The sequence below is a fragment of the Plectrocnemia conspersa genome, unplaced genomic scaffold, assembly GCF_051122295.1.
Source record: "Plectrocnemia conspersa isolate PC_06_02 unplaced genomic scaffold, ASM5112229v1 ptg000003l, whole genome shotgun sequence".
In the NCBI taxonomy this organism is placed as follows: Eukaryota; Metazoa; Arthropoda; class Insecta; order Trichoptera; family Polycentropodidae; genus Plectrocnemia; species Plectrocnemia conspersa.
This window is the reverse complement of record NW_028277167.1, coordinates 19701094-19716542: the sequence shown is the minus strand read 5'-3', so window position 1 is coordinate 19716542 and position 15449 is coordinate 19701094. Positions and strand designations below refer to the sequence as shown.

General features: G+C 29.9%; 1 protein-coding gene across 6 annotated transcripts in view; it reads left to right on the top strand.

Moving 5' to 3' along the window:
* The window catches only part of Sox102F (transcription factor Sox102F), a 297246-nt gene that overhangs the window by 133226 nt on the left and 148571 nt on the right, over window positions 1-15449 (top strand). Inside the window, exon 5 of one of the 6 annotated variants that reach the window (XM_088182703.1) lies at window positions 13322-13363. The exons of the other annotated variants lie outside the window; for them this stretch is intronic. The gene's annotated coding sequence lies outside the window, so the exon portion shown is untranslated. The remainder of the gene's footprint in view (window positions 1-13321; window positions 13364-15449) is intronic. 6 annotated transcript variants of the gene reach the window in all.

The window sequence follows — 15449 nt, the reverse complement described above, 5'->3', positions numbered from 1 at the left end:
TCAACAACCCTCATTGCCCAAAACTCACTATCGCCAAAGAGGGATCTACACCCTCCTCGTTCACGTGTTGACACCATCAGATGTGTGCTTCATATGTGACGTTAAAAATGATATGAAAATATTATATTAATATAATCTATATTAGAGGTATAGCGATATACGCTTGCTTTGTATCAGTTGTGTAGACAAAAAGAAAATTTTGAAAGTGATGTCGATAAATAATTTTTTTAAAAATGCATCATCAACCCTGATATCTTATCATCGAAAGCAGTATATAAGGAATAATAGGATAAGGATGTAAAATATCTTAGCTAAGAACTTACGGCAATAGTTTGGAAGGAGCGCTATCTCCTTATTTAGGACAGTAGTTAATAAGATAATTGTAACCAGAATAATTTCCAACGTCTGATAATGTCTGACGGATTCTATAATGTCTACAGAGGTTTTATTTCATATAGCCAAATAATATACATACATAGATTTTCGTTTATCAGTAGTTATGTTTAAAAGGCTTGAAATTAACTTGTAACTTTGAATAAATTTTTAACACTGATGCTATAAAAGATGAATAAATTAATATTTATTAGAATTTCATTAATAAAGTTTCTCTAGCACAATTAACTCCAGATCCATTGTAGCAACGATTCGTGTAATAATCTTCAATTAGATATTTTACGATCATTCTAATTCGGAGTCGATGTTTATGCGACACTAAAAGCACGACTGTGGCCCATCCATTTGTGTCCAAAATGAGACCAAAAGACTGCTAATTCATTGTGTCTGTGAATTTTGCAACGTTACCATTAAGTTTGCTTTAATTCCGCGTCGTATTGGCGTTTCATTGTTTTGGCAACGGTTCGTGCACATGTATGCATATAGAGAACGGGTCGAAAGTCTCGATGTTTATTTGGATTTTAACTCCCATGTCGTTGTCAACGGAGTGATTTTTCTCCCGTGTGTGAGAGTAAAAAACTGAGTCAGGGTCAAGCGATCAGCTGGTCAGCTATTCCTGTAACTCTGACCATGCTGACACCTAGTCAATCTCGAGATATTGACGCGCTGTGACGGTCGTGACTTCCGCACTCGAGAACTTGGAAATCGCCCACGTGGTCCATTTGCATTCCAAATTTGACGTGATACAAACAAACGCATCACCGGGTGTATACGATAGTGTAGTCCGTTTAAACGAGACGCACAAAACAGTTGTTTAAATGCTTAGAGCCACTTAGAAACTTTAAATAATGAACTGAATAAAATGAATTTTAATATGTGCTTAGGTTTAATTATGCGCTGATTTATATTTATTAAGGTATTGTCTTTTCGGATTCGTTTTTTTTCATACTGGAATGCTTAGGACTGATTATGAACTATATATTACATTTACAACTATAACAAAAAACATTTTTTATTGTCTAATATTCTCAACAACAATTTTTTACAAAAATAATGTAATAAAAATATTTTTTATGAACATGGCAATTAGACACAGATTTAGCCGCTGCATTAGTATGATGTTGATGGATAATATATGATACGAGAGATCGAGGGACGAGGCACCGCCGGTCGTCATCTTCCCATCGAAGCCCACCAAAAAATATATTGCCCTACACTACCGTCATGCGAGTGCTACCAAAGTGCAGCCTTGTAAATAAATACCTCCCCCCCCCTCAATACATGTTTTAATAAAATATTCTTGTGACAATCGCTTTTTACGATTTTAATTTAACTCTTAATTCTAAATGCAATCGTTAGTTTATTACCGGTTCTGATTAGGCATACTTTTTTATTATTTTTTTGATAGATAAGAAGTTTTACTTTTAAATTTTCTCGAGAATTCTCGAGAACTTTTGATAAAACGATATATGTAGAATTTTTTTTAAGAACATGAGTTGAAGTACCTTATTATTAAAAAAACTAATGTACGACTTAGCTGGATATTAACTATTTTAGCCACTTTTTTAATTTAAAAGAAATTGGCGTATTACAACAAAAAAAAATAGGAAAGATTTGTGGAAATCTGATAAAAACCACGGCTGTATTTTTGCTCATAAAACTATCAAAATATGTATACCTAAAATAAAAAAAATCTAGTATACTCTAACATAGAGAGGTTTTAATTAAAATACTAAAACAAGCAAAAAGTTACTACTTAATAAATGCTAAATACTCAACAGGAATGGCTACTTAAAATGTGAGAACTATTGCGCAAAATTATTTTATTTTGAATTTTACAATGAAACTATGTTAATAAATAAGATTTATTAAAGATACATCTATGGGTTCTAACACAATAGATACATTAAACCAAGCTACTTGTGCTAATCTTAAAATATTTAATGTTATTTTTTATCAATGTGCTATGTCATTAAGTTAAATAGTATACAAATCTACTTACATATTCTCGTATCATCATTAATAAGACAGATTTTATTTTTAACGGGATGGCATTTTTTTATAAATATTAGCAGTTTTTTTATAATACTCAATAATCAGATAAGAGTAATTACTGTATGAAAGACTGTTTTTTCACATTATAATAACACACTTACACATTCTTTCTTTTAATGTTCATACATATGTATATTCTTTGAATATGTTGCACATCAGGTATGCTAAAATATTCATATAAATAATATCATAATAATCATTTAGTAAAGACAATCGACAATTATGTTAACAGCTTATTACAATAAAAATTAAATTTTAATTTATTCACATAATTCATTATTATATTCCAATAAGCATAAAATAACACAGTAAATTATGCTACGTGTTAATTATGTAGGTACATTAGCATCAGATTATCACAAACGGTACAAATCGCCCGTCAACCTTGTACATTGTTCTCATTATTATTTGTACAACAACATGTAAAACAATTATACATAATAATCACGATCTTCTCTTTGAACTATAAATATACGTTTTATGATCAATTAATATTGACCATTTAATAAAAAATATAATATTATCTCTTTATCGTTCTTGAATTCAACCACAGATCATTTAATTAAACGTGCATAAAATAGTGATGATATAATACAAAAATTTAATAATTAGCTCTTGTTGTATCCATCAGAAACAAGTATGTTCTGTAGTCCGAGGCCGGCATAGGTGGTCTTTTTATGCAATTCCATCGTGTTCCGTTCGGAATCTTTTATTTCACATGTGAATCGTCTTTGTTGTCGCACATTTTATTATTCTTCCAAGAATTCCGCGTCTTCTTGTGTTTGTTCAACTCTCCGTTGGCTTTTTTTCGCGTTTCTTTGTATCATATATCCCCGACGCTTTTGTCCTTTCATTAACACACACGAGAGATTCTCCTTTTCAAGGCGAATAATTGAAAACGCAAATCTTGCGCGTCTTTTTTTTTGTTACACGCATTCGCGAAAATAGCGTCTTTTGTCTTCTGAGAGTTAATTGTGTATTGAAAAATAAATTCCCATGGTTTGAGAAGCAGCGCTGGTTGAGATGAAACACGTGGGTCAGATTCTCTCACACGGGGTGCCGAGTTCACGACTTTTGTGTCTCTCAAGACAATTCGCGAACAACATTTGTCTAACGCGCCGATGGACGTTTACATTTTTGAGGCACGGGTGTATTCAGATTTAATTCGAATTAAAAATAATACAATTAAAAATATAAAGAGTAACGAATATAACCCATTTCAAAGTTTCCCATCTCTCAACCTTATTTTGAAGTTAATATATTAATGGATTTAGTGTAAATTGACAAGAACTAATTTTGAATTAAAAAAATCACTTTACTAAAATTATTCTAATACATATGCTATAAGAATCTCATAGTTCTAAAAATGCAATTTATCATTAAAAATTTAAATTAATTTTAATGATAAATTTTAAAAGTAATTGGCCTAAATGTCATTTTGCGTGTAAAGAAATATTTTACTATTACTTCTTTAAATGTATTTTAATTTTTATTTTTTAAGAAACCTGTTTATGTTATCGATGATTCTGACAAAGAGCATCTGGAATATGTATATTTCTTGCTAGAAACTTAAATAAGTGCTTTCACAAGTACGCTCGTTGACGCGACTCGAGGAAATTATATTCCAGCATTAAAAATTTCACTCTTGTCTCCCACATCTATTTTTCCCACAATTTGTCGTTATTATAATATATTTTTAATAAGTTTACAATGTATTGAAAAAGATTACTATTTTCGCCATCTTCTTTGGCGGCTCATATTAAATAAACACAAGTTAATATTTATCAACAACTTACATTGATTAAATTAAAGCGCTCAAATACATACCATTATTCAACCATTGCCGCATACATAAATATGTTAAAGAGATCGTTATATCATGCCAATGTTTATTTATAGCAATAATGACGCTAATAATTAGTTTATATTGTACATATACTTCATCTTATTTATGTATGTTTACATACATATGGCGTAAACTATTGCGGCGAGCCTTTATGTTAAATTGTATAGCGTCAATGTACTTGAAAATTATTTATAAATCTGTATACACAAAAATGCGGCGTCATCTTTGAAAGAACTTGAAATGTTGACGTTGAAATTAAAATCAATATACGATTATATTTTTTATTGAGACATATGTTTCGAATACACCCATGGCAGTCAACGGGAACAATGCATTCGAGTCGGTCATTGCTTGACAGGCCACTAGATGGATTTGCTGACAAGTATTTTTAAAACGCACGAGAACAAATCTCGCGTACAGGGTGTTCTCAAGAAGGTTAACGTGATTGATGGATGCATTTGGTCGATGTGAAATCATATTCGAAAAAATAACATTATACGAACACTGCGATGCTGCAATAATTTATTGCTAATTGGATTGTGAATGTTATTTATTAAATTTAAATAAAAATAAAAATAATAAGTATAAAAAGTATGTTTATAAAACATATTTTATTTTAACCTTTTATAAAGCTTTTTCTTAATAATAAAACATCTGAAAACTAAATAAAAGATTTGTATAAATGTGCTATATAAATCTTTCATCTTTAAGATAACAAGATATTCCAAAAAAAAATATTAGGAAAATTTTATTTTATTGTCACGGAAAGTAAGGTTGTAAATGTTTTAAAATAAATCCACAATTTTATTTGCAGACCTTATGGAAAATAAAATTTACGTAGATATACTGATTTTACATGTAAAAAAAACAATATATACAAGATCTGACTATTACTTTATTTCAATTAATTTTAGTAAGTCATATAAACGATTTTAAATAAGATATATTTTTATAACACTATTTCTGAACTAAATTTAGTCATGGAATTTTTTGGAAGTGTTCTGAAATTTTTTAATTATAAGTTATATCTTTCCAGGGAAGAGAAAGGCAAGGTCGTAAATAAATTTAGCTGCCCTATTCTCCACAAATTCAACTATTTATAACCTGTTATATATACTTTTTTCAATTGCTTTAAATACCGCAGCAATTTGAGTCGTAATTATAATAGTTTTATTTAAATTAATTGCTTAGATTCGTGCTGAATTTAATTGACGATAATTTAAAACATTATATCTGCAACTTTCAGTTATCTTAAATTCGATACATAAATTATTTATATTACAAACATTTTGTTTGTAACTTATAAAGTTAATGTAGCACATTTAGTGCAAGTTGCAACTATTCTGTCGCAGATTTTTAGATCCCGAAAAGCGAGAAAAATCTTCCGGGAATTCCTGGGAGTCGAGACTTGTTTGCTTTTAGGTTAAATCATGGCATAAAATATTTTTAATATATATTTGTGTGAAAAAAACTTGAAACATATTTTCCTATTATATGTATTTTATTAAGTATATATACAAAAACAGCAATTGTAAAATTATAGTATAAAAACCAGGATACAGATTATATTTTTTGCTGGGAAAAATATTTGTTTAGAAAGAATACCATGAATACTCGCTAGCTTTCCGTTGATGTTGGCTTAATTTGAAGAAAATATTTACAAATAAAATAGATTCCGTTGACTACATTTATTATTTTTTATAAGAGAAATATTCTAGTGCTTTAGCAGTTTTTTAATTCTTCTTAGATTTTTAACGTCATATTAAGTATTCTCTACGTCAATTATTACAGTATCCAATTCTTAACTATTTTAATTAAAAAAAGTCAAAAGGAACAACTTAAAAAATAGTTTTCACTAGCAACAGTCAGCCTTTTGTAAAAAATGTATTAATCTAATAAGCTGCTTATTTCATTTTTTATATCAGCGCTGCAACAATTTTAAGTGATAAAATTGTGTTAATTTTAGTTTTTCAATAGAAAATAAAAAGTCTCAAGCTTTTCTTTTATTTTTTTAATACCGGGACACGAAACGACACATAATCCGAGAATTTTAAAGAATTAATTTACAGTTTTCTCTATACAGAATAAATATACTTTACGTATAAGGATTATACTATAACGGTACTTTTTACCAGCTATTTTAGAACCCCAATTGAGAATGCTGTTATATAAGCTGTTACTATTTCTTATAAAACATTATAAGCAAAGCAATCCGTTTTCTATATGTTCTGTAATATTTAAAAATATCGATATAGACAATCTACACTTGATACTAACGATCTATAACCATAAAAATGTTTTTATTAGGTACAATGAATTTTCTATTACTAAATTTATGTTATATATTGAATTTATTTTATTTGTATTACTTAACGATTTACCTGACAAATGGACTATTTGATTATTTAAAATAACTTTGAAAGATCGCTAATTTATCTAGAATAATAAAATATAAAAATAAATTCACGTTTATAGTATTATTAATCACTCCTTTGTGCGTCACGTTAAAAAAGCAAGTCAACGCGAAAAATTTATATACAATAACTCCGTTTCATCTTAACAATTTATTCATAATAATAGTCGTCCAGCTTTGTGGCGGATTTGACGGGTGGAAAGCTCGTAAAAAGGTTTTAATTTATTATTGTCGTTGGCGAATAAAAAAATTCTATGTATTATATATAGTGCGTGAAAACACGAGCAGAAGAGACAAAAAAATTCGATTTAATATATAGTTCGGCCCAGAAACGGAACGGAAGTACAGTGCGAACAATAAAATAAAAAAGATTCCCTTCTGACAGAACGAAAAACGAAGCAACAGAGAGAGGGAGAAAGCGGTTGGCAGGACATTCCGCCAGTTTCATTCATATCCAATTTTCTATTCTCGAATCAAAACACGCATAACAAAACGATTGTGGCACGCGATGTGGCACCGTGAAAGCTCTCGGCTCATCATCATGCCATTTTTCCATTAGCTACTGAGGCGACTCGTCGCATGTGTGACTTTTTTCGCGCCAAGTTTAAAGTGTTTAAAAGCTACGATACAGTAACTTATGCATGCGGTTCTCCTTTGTTATTTATCTAATAAAGTAAAAATAAAATATAAAAATCAGTCATCGAGTATTGAATTACTGTAAATGTAGATTACATTTAATTATTATTAAAAATACATATTTAGTGTTATACTCAATTATGGTTTTATTCATTGGACCAATCCAGGAATTTGCTTGTATCGTTTCTTCGATATGTTTAGTTAAATTATTTTTTATGCTAACATATATATATATTAGATATATAACAATAACATTAGACGTCGTATACATGGATTTTGAAAAGGTTTATCATTGTCAAACTTCAGTTGCTTAGATGATTTAATTAGGTTATTTTTAAGTTATTTGGGCGGTCGTAGATAGTTTGTAATTGCAGATAGTTTACGATTGATTGTCGAAAGAATATTTCACCCCTATACATTTGCATGCTCTATCAAAAATATATTACTAGTGTTATTTGCACAGAATGAAAATATTTTAAAAGTATTAAATTATTTAAGTATGTATAAGTACTGCTTACAATATTTCTATTACTAAAATAAACTTTGTACAAATGTAAATATTTTTTAGATCATCAAAGATACCATTTGTGTATATGATATAATACCATATCTGTTCCAAAATTAATGTCGATTTTCATTCGTGACGCGAGTGATCTTGGCAAAGAGTAATAAAGACGACCTTGCCATGTTTATACTAATATGTTTTAAATTAAATTTCTTTAAAATATTTTAAATAATTCATTTACATACTTTTTATTCATTCATTGATTTGCGCACTTCCGTTTACCCTTCATTTTAACACTGCTAAAGGAAGAGTGTTCGCGTGCCAACGCAACGAGGAAAAGCTCGTTCGATAAATAATAAGTTAAGTACGTAAAAAAGCTGTCATCGCTGATCGTAAAAGCGAGATATTCATACGTGTTTAATTAGTGGCACCTAAAAACGTAATACACGTGCGATATTATTAACTCTTTCGGCTATTTTTGAATGGTGGTCTCTCCTTGATATATATGTGTTATAATTATTTTTGTCATGTGTCGAAAAAAAATACATGTTGCCCACGAGGTGCGTCACAATTATGCTCCTTTTTTAATGTTCGAATCGTTTCAGAAAGTGTTTATAGCGCTGACTTAATTAAAACGTATGAGAGGACATCCATTTTTTATTTATGACATCAGTTCTTTCAGTGATATCTTAAAATATATTTTAGATGTTGAATTAATTTTAATAAACACTGATTAAATCAAGTAAATAAGCAATATAAACCTACTCCGTCTTTATTCAATAACATGTAACGATCTTATTATACTGTAACTATTATAAATACATTATTTTTATAAACAACTAATATTCGGAAAGTAAAGAAAAGGTAGAGAAAATTATTTAATTTAAGATTGATTAATAATATCTTTAAATAATGTATGGGTCTGGAAGCAAGTTCATTGATTTAACGTCATTTTATTTTATAATATTATACAATGTTTCTTGATTAATGTTAATCCTAAGACCTTTTATTCCATTCTCAATCCTGCTTTAAATTCACAATACTACTTTGCCGGTTCATTGCTATAATCAAAATTAATTTTGTGATTAATTTCAGCTGCAGATTCTTTTATCACGCAGAAGTAACTGAACAATTCTCACACATTTGTATGATTATGAATGAATGAATTCAACACACACTTATAGCACATCATTGCTTTGATGCTTCTTTCATAAATCGCATTTTCATTTTTACTAGCCTTGAATATTTACTTTCTGAATCCTTAGTATGCATCATATTATAATTAATTATTTTTGTGATGAAAGAAAATGAGATATAAAAATATATTTTATACGGAACATAAGGAAATAAAAAAAATGTGTATCATTATTAACACAATGATCCGTTTCATGTGTTTTTTCTGTTTAGGTATACATGTGTATATAGGCCATATAATGATATGTCCGATTTGATATATTTCGCAGCTGAAGTGGTTTTTATATATCTGGACCGGAAATTCTTATTATTCGGGATGCTTGTTAAATAATGTATCGTCGTTATGCTGTCATGGAAGCCATAGCGACCCGAACACTTTATAAATCGCATTTTTATGCGACCGCTGCCCGCGAATAAATAAATGGCTTTATTTATATGTAGGAGAAGAACACAAGCACAAAAAAGAAGAAGAAGAAAATAAAACATCTTGTTCCAGATACTCACACACTCACGCAAATGAATGAAAAGCTCATCCTCCATTCTTGAAATAGGATACAGCCCATTGTGAAAGCTCTCCATTCACAAATCACGACCCACATGTGTGTATGCGTATTTATATTTTCCTATACTTTATTTTAGTTTTAATTTTATTCGCTTTAATACATCATCTCAGCTTAATTATCTACACGGATGATCTGTCGGAATATTACAAGAAATCGCACATTAAAATGTGTCACTGTCCAAAGTCGGTGATCCAGCTTTCTTTGCGTCACAGTCTTGAGTCTTCCAGCGCTCCATCACTCACGCTTGATTTAATCAGCTATAAACATTCCGTATTAATAATACGTAACTCAAAAGGTGGGACGCGAGCTCAATATTTATATTACGCGTGATTTAGTGGCGGTGTAAATCTATGAAATTTTGCCCCCGGGATTACCATGCCAAAAACTTCGTGTTTGTAAATTAACACGGCTTATTATTGCGCCCTATAAATTATAATGGCTTTTTATCGAGTGAAATTCGTTTATGTTTCGATTTCCGCTTTAACAACCGTCTATCCGGTCGCTAGATAGGGTCGTTAAGTTTTTTAACAGTCCTGAATTTTAGCGTGATTTATTAGTGGGCTATTATTGAAATTTTCTATGAACATCACTTATGGGATATTATGGGCGTTGAGTTAATTCATCTGGTTATGATTTGTTTTACTACGTTTGTGACCTGACTAAGATTTCTTATAATATTATAATAAATTAATAATATATGTGGCATTTAAATATATTTTAGTATACAATAAATACAAACAGGCAACTCATTCATACCAACGTGAAAAGCAACCGACACCAATACTATGTAAAACATTACTTGGCATGAATGATTAACTTAATAGCAGTAAATCGCCTACAGTACTACATGTAATTTGACCTTCTTTACTGAAAACTTCCCATGGAAACGGTACATAGTGAAGGCTTTTGATTAGAAAGCAATTTAAAATGAACTATAAAATTAATCATTGTGAGAAATATCCCCAAAAATAATATAAATACTTTTTTATGGTCTTTTTTTTATTTTAGATTAGTTGATAAAATATTTTTTCTACGTTACTTTCATCATAATTAAGATCCATGAAAAATTTAAGTTAAATAAAATACATTTTAGTAATTATTTTAATATTTTTTGCCTAATGGTTTATACAAAAATTATAATAATTGCATTTTAAACTATCTGTTTTTATAAAATACAACATTTTATTTAGTAATAAATATTTAGAATCAGATTAATACTTTTTAATTCATATAGAAAACTTTTGAACGCGATTTCAATCGCTTTGTACTTTTTTCACATCAAGATTTGTTTCCGAAGCAGCAACAGCTAAAATGTTTTACCAATCTTAAAAAATAATTTAGATACAATATTGATTTTTAAAGTTTGGTCGTTAGTGTCACCATTCAAAATATATTAACAAAACCACATAAAAATTTCTCAGCATTGACAAGAAACGAATATAGCGATGAGCAAACGATCCGTTGACAAATTAACGCCACATCCCCATAGTGATATTGTTTTCGTCGATCGAATTATGAGAGAGCAGTAAAGCTCGTATCGACGCTCGCGTGGTCCGATCAAAAAGCTCTATTTTATTTTTTCGCCTCACTACAGGATGTGCGCTTCTATTCTGATCCTGCGCCATCCGGCTAATGGCGCACTTTGTCATTTTAATTGATCGCTCGCATTTATTGTCATTCGGGGCTCGAGCTTCTTCATTATACCAACAAAGACGAAACGGCGGAGGTCTCTTTAACACTCTCTCTTTAACGCTCAAGCAAAATTAAACCGCCGTCAACTCGGGATGACCGGATGCTCTAACTACTGTTGGCAAAATAAACACACCGATCATAGAATGCATCGCGAGCTTTGTGCCTTTTCTTTTTGCGTACGAAAACGACCGAGGAATGACATGACACGGTGGTGGCGTGACCGAGAACTGCATACAATGCTGATCGGACTGACATGGAGTGGAATAAATCAAGTTTGTGTTATTTTATATTACAAGGACAAGTCTAATTTATATTTAAAAATATTAATATGAATCAGTTCTTTCACATACATAAATTTCTATTCTGATAGATCCGCGAACAAGATATTTTGTGGTATCCTTTTTTCAAACGACTATATTAGAACTACATATTATTTTGGAGTGTAAGAAATACATTGCATACGAGTATGTACCAAAATTCTCAGAGCAAAGTATCGAGATCACTAGCAACGAATCTGCTCTATTTTTCAAATTTTGTGACAAAAAATATCGATAAAGGCAATTCAACAGATGTCATCTACACTGATTTTGCAAAGATTTTTAATAAAATTTATCACGCTTTCGTTTGGTTCCTCACAAAATAATCATCTTTTTTTAATAATACTTTTTAAATTGTCGTCAATGTGTTAAATATGAGCATCAGAATTCGTCTTAATACTTTGCCACATTAGGAATTTCTTAAAGTTCTAATCTCAGTCCATAAAAGCTTATTCTATATAATAATCATATTAATCAAGTTATTCGTAATTTTAAATTCTTGCTTTTTTCCGATGACTTAAAACATATTTAATTGAGGATAATGAACAACTTAAATTTGATGTTGAAAATCTATGTGCGTGGTCCACTAATTACAATAAAATTTGTAATAAAAAATAAAATAAATGTGAACCAAACGTTTTTCAATTTAAATAGTGTCTGGGAGATTATTATATATATTATAATTCGGGTTAATTATCATGGATATGGTTTTCCTAAAGTTTTCTAATTCAATGGATGAGTATAGTGATCAACAATTAAAATAAAAAATCCAGGCCATGAATAGTGACATATATTGTTGTCTTTGATTTCAGTCTGGTGTCTCACTACTTACTTAGTAGTTGTTCATTGTGTTTACCCTGCCGAAATTGTACAATGGAAGACTAACAATAAATATAACTGAATATTTGATATATTTATAAAATATTTAGTTTCTCATTAAAGCACCTAGAAATGTATATATGAGATTTGGAATATATAAGAAAATATAAAATACCAATGTTTCAAATAGTATATATTTATCGTGTGGGTCATAAAATACTTTTTATGATGAAGTTACATAAATTATACAATTATTATTAATTAATTTTTCAATCAACACCTAGTAAATTAGCCACTTTTAATATCAGTCATTTAATCACTTGTCTGTTCAAACAGATATACGATTGTGTTTTTCAGTAGCGTGGTGATAAATTAATCTTGGCATCTCCTTTATATCTCTAGCGTCATGTGAAATACTTCTAGACCTATAGCGGAAGCTGGAAGATATGAGATTTTACGCAAAAAAACAGTAGTAATGAATTAAACTTTCCAATCAAAAATGTTCACAGGCGCAGCCTCTCGATTTCTTCATAAAAAATTGCTACGCTTTAAATGATTTAAGCATCCTTTTAATATACCTACTTTATAAATAAAACTCGTAAATTATTTAGTTTCATTCATTCACAAGTTCTACAACAATGATTTACTGTCGCACTAGCATGGTGTCCATTCTCTCTACGTTTCTTCTTTTTTCACTTGGCCCACATTCAAATGCATTTTTCATTGCGGCCAGCGGATACACAGTTGCAGAAACGATGGACGATGAAAATTCAACTCTGACAACAACTGATTAATAACGCTTCCGGTTGAACCAACACATAATTCTCTTCGTCCCTTTATACTAATAACTAAATATATTTTATTAATTGTAGTTTATTTTGTTCTCAGGTGAGCCACAGCGAAAAAATGCAATCCACATACTTTAGCATGGCAAGTAACTTTTTTGATTGATTTCTAATTTAATAAATAAATTCAAACCCTATACACATAAGCTGTTGTAATATGCAATATAAATAATTGATAATTCTATTAAATAATTAATTAATAAAATAAATTCGCAACATAATTCGCCGCCTTTGGGCACTTGTCCAGGGCACGCCAGAAGCTCTTAACTGCGTGTCATCATAAAACATTGTATCGCATGGCAGGAGCGTCATAATGCGGGTCGCGGACTCACTCGTGCGTAAGTTTTTAAATCTCATTAAAAACACGGAAGAAAGGAGCATCGTCAAAGCACAACCTTTTTCAACCGACCCCCTAGCCGCCTCACCCCCGCCGACCCTCGCAGTGTTCACAAAGAGCTCGGCTCACATTGTAGCCAGTGAAAATGGAAAAACCGAAATAAGACACAATTTGCTCTGGGGTAGATCCGGGGAAAATCCCTTTCATTTTTCATTTCGCAAAAAGGTTTCGTTGTGTTTGTGTATATGTTGTATCATATTTAGAATTATATTTGTTGAATCTGCGAATATAGAGTAAATATTTTCTTGATAAATATCAACTTGAATTTAATAGATAAAGTACTACTAGTAAGTTAACAAGTTGTTAATTCATTTTCTTTTAAGAAAGTTAGTAATCATTATTTTTTATTTTACAAAAATTAAACGAGATTTTTTTTCTGGGTTCTTACTGATATAAAATAATAAAATAAATAGATCTTTATTTTGTATATTATTATTAAATAAAAAAAAGTGAATAAAACAGCAGTTTAGACTCATACTAATAAATAGCTATCGCAATATTAGAATCTAGGAAAATTTGCCGCTTGCAATTCACCGTCAGCAATTAATCGTATTAACTAAATCGTATTAATTATAAAATTAAGTAATAGCTTTATTTAAGTTATTAAATAAAGCTATTACTTCTGCTTTAAATAAACATAATGTATGCAGTTTATCAAAATAATTTTTAAGAATGCAGTTTATCTAAATAATTTTTAGAATCCAATTTACAATATTTTTTATTGTTTTATAAGAACAATTTTTTAATTTTTTTAAAAATTATCTAAAAAATGCCAAAAATTTTTAATTGCCAAAAATGCCATTATCAAAAAAAATTTTGTTTTCAAGATCAGCTTATACGTTTACATAATTATCTCATATTTGTATCAAAAATGTTACTATAATATATTTTAGTAAAGAAAGCACCAATTAGTTAAAATAGTATTTTTTCTATATACATCTACAAGTGTATTTATTGCTATTTATGATTGTTATTATATGTTTAGCTTATTGTCAAAAATATAATGTAATGCTTTGTTGTTTTTATACATACACGTTGTATAAATACAAAAAGATATACAAAACACATCTATGGTAGGTTGGTTCTATTTCCATTTAACTAAAGACAACTCTGCAGTGGTTGGTCACTTTTGTGCGAGACGGTCCCAAGTAAGAGTACAAAAAGAAGAAGCACATTAAACCATCCATTTCCCTTTTGATATTTTAATTAAAACGAGTTTCAAAGCTCACTTTACGTATTGAATTGTGCACGAGAGAGTGTTTAGGGCGACCGCCCTTCTAATAATAATGGTGCAGACTGTTTTGCCACTACTTGTCTCATTCGCCAGAACAAGGAGTCTCCTCCCTTTGGAGTTGGTCTCCAAGACTGTCGACTCGGTAAACTTCGTCGATTCTCAAGGGTATTATCCAAGATTGAAATTATTCATAATGCAATGTGTGTGCGCGCACAAACACAGGCCGACACAACTTTGACAGAGAGAGAGAGAGAACTACGCTGTATGTGGATCTTTGGGTATCGTCACTAATATATTCATAATTATATTAAATGATAAATTATAAATTTTAATAGTATATTTATAAAACATCTCTCAAATTGTTTTTATTCAACAATAATAAAACCCAGATTCGATCACAAAAGTTGTGGCAAAAGATCGCTAAAATGAATTAATTGAATTATAAATAAATTAAACAGGAATATTTGGAAACAGGGAACATTTTAAGACAATGCTAATTGCATTTTGCTATAAGACTACCAACTCTGCACTGATGAATGT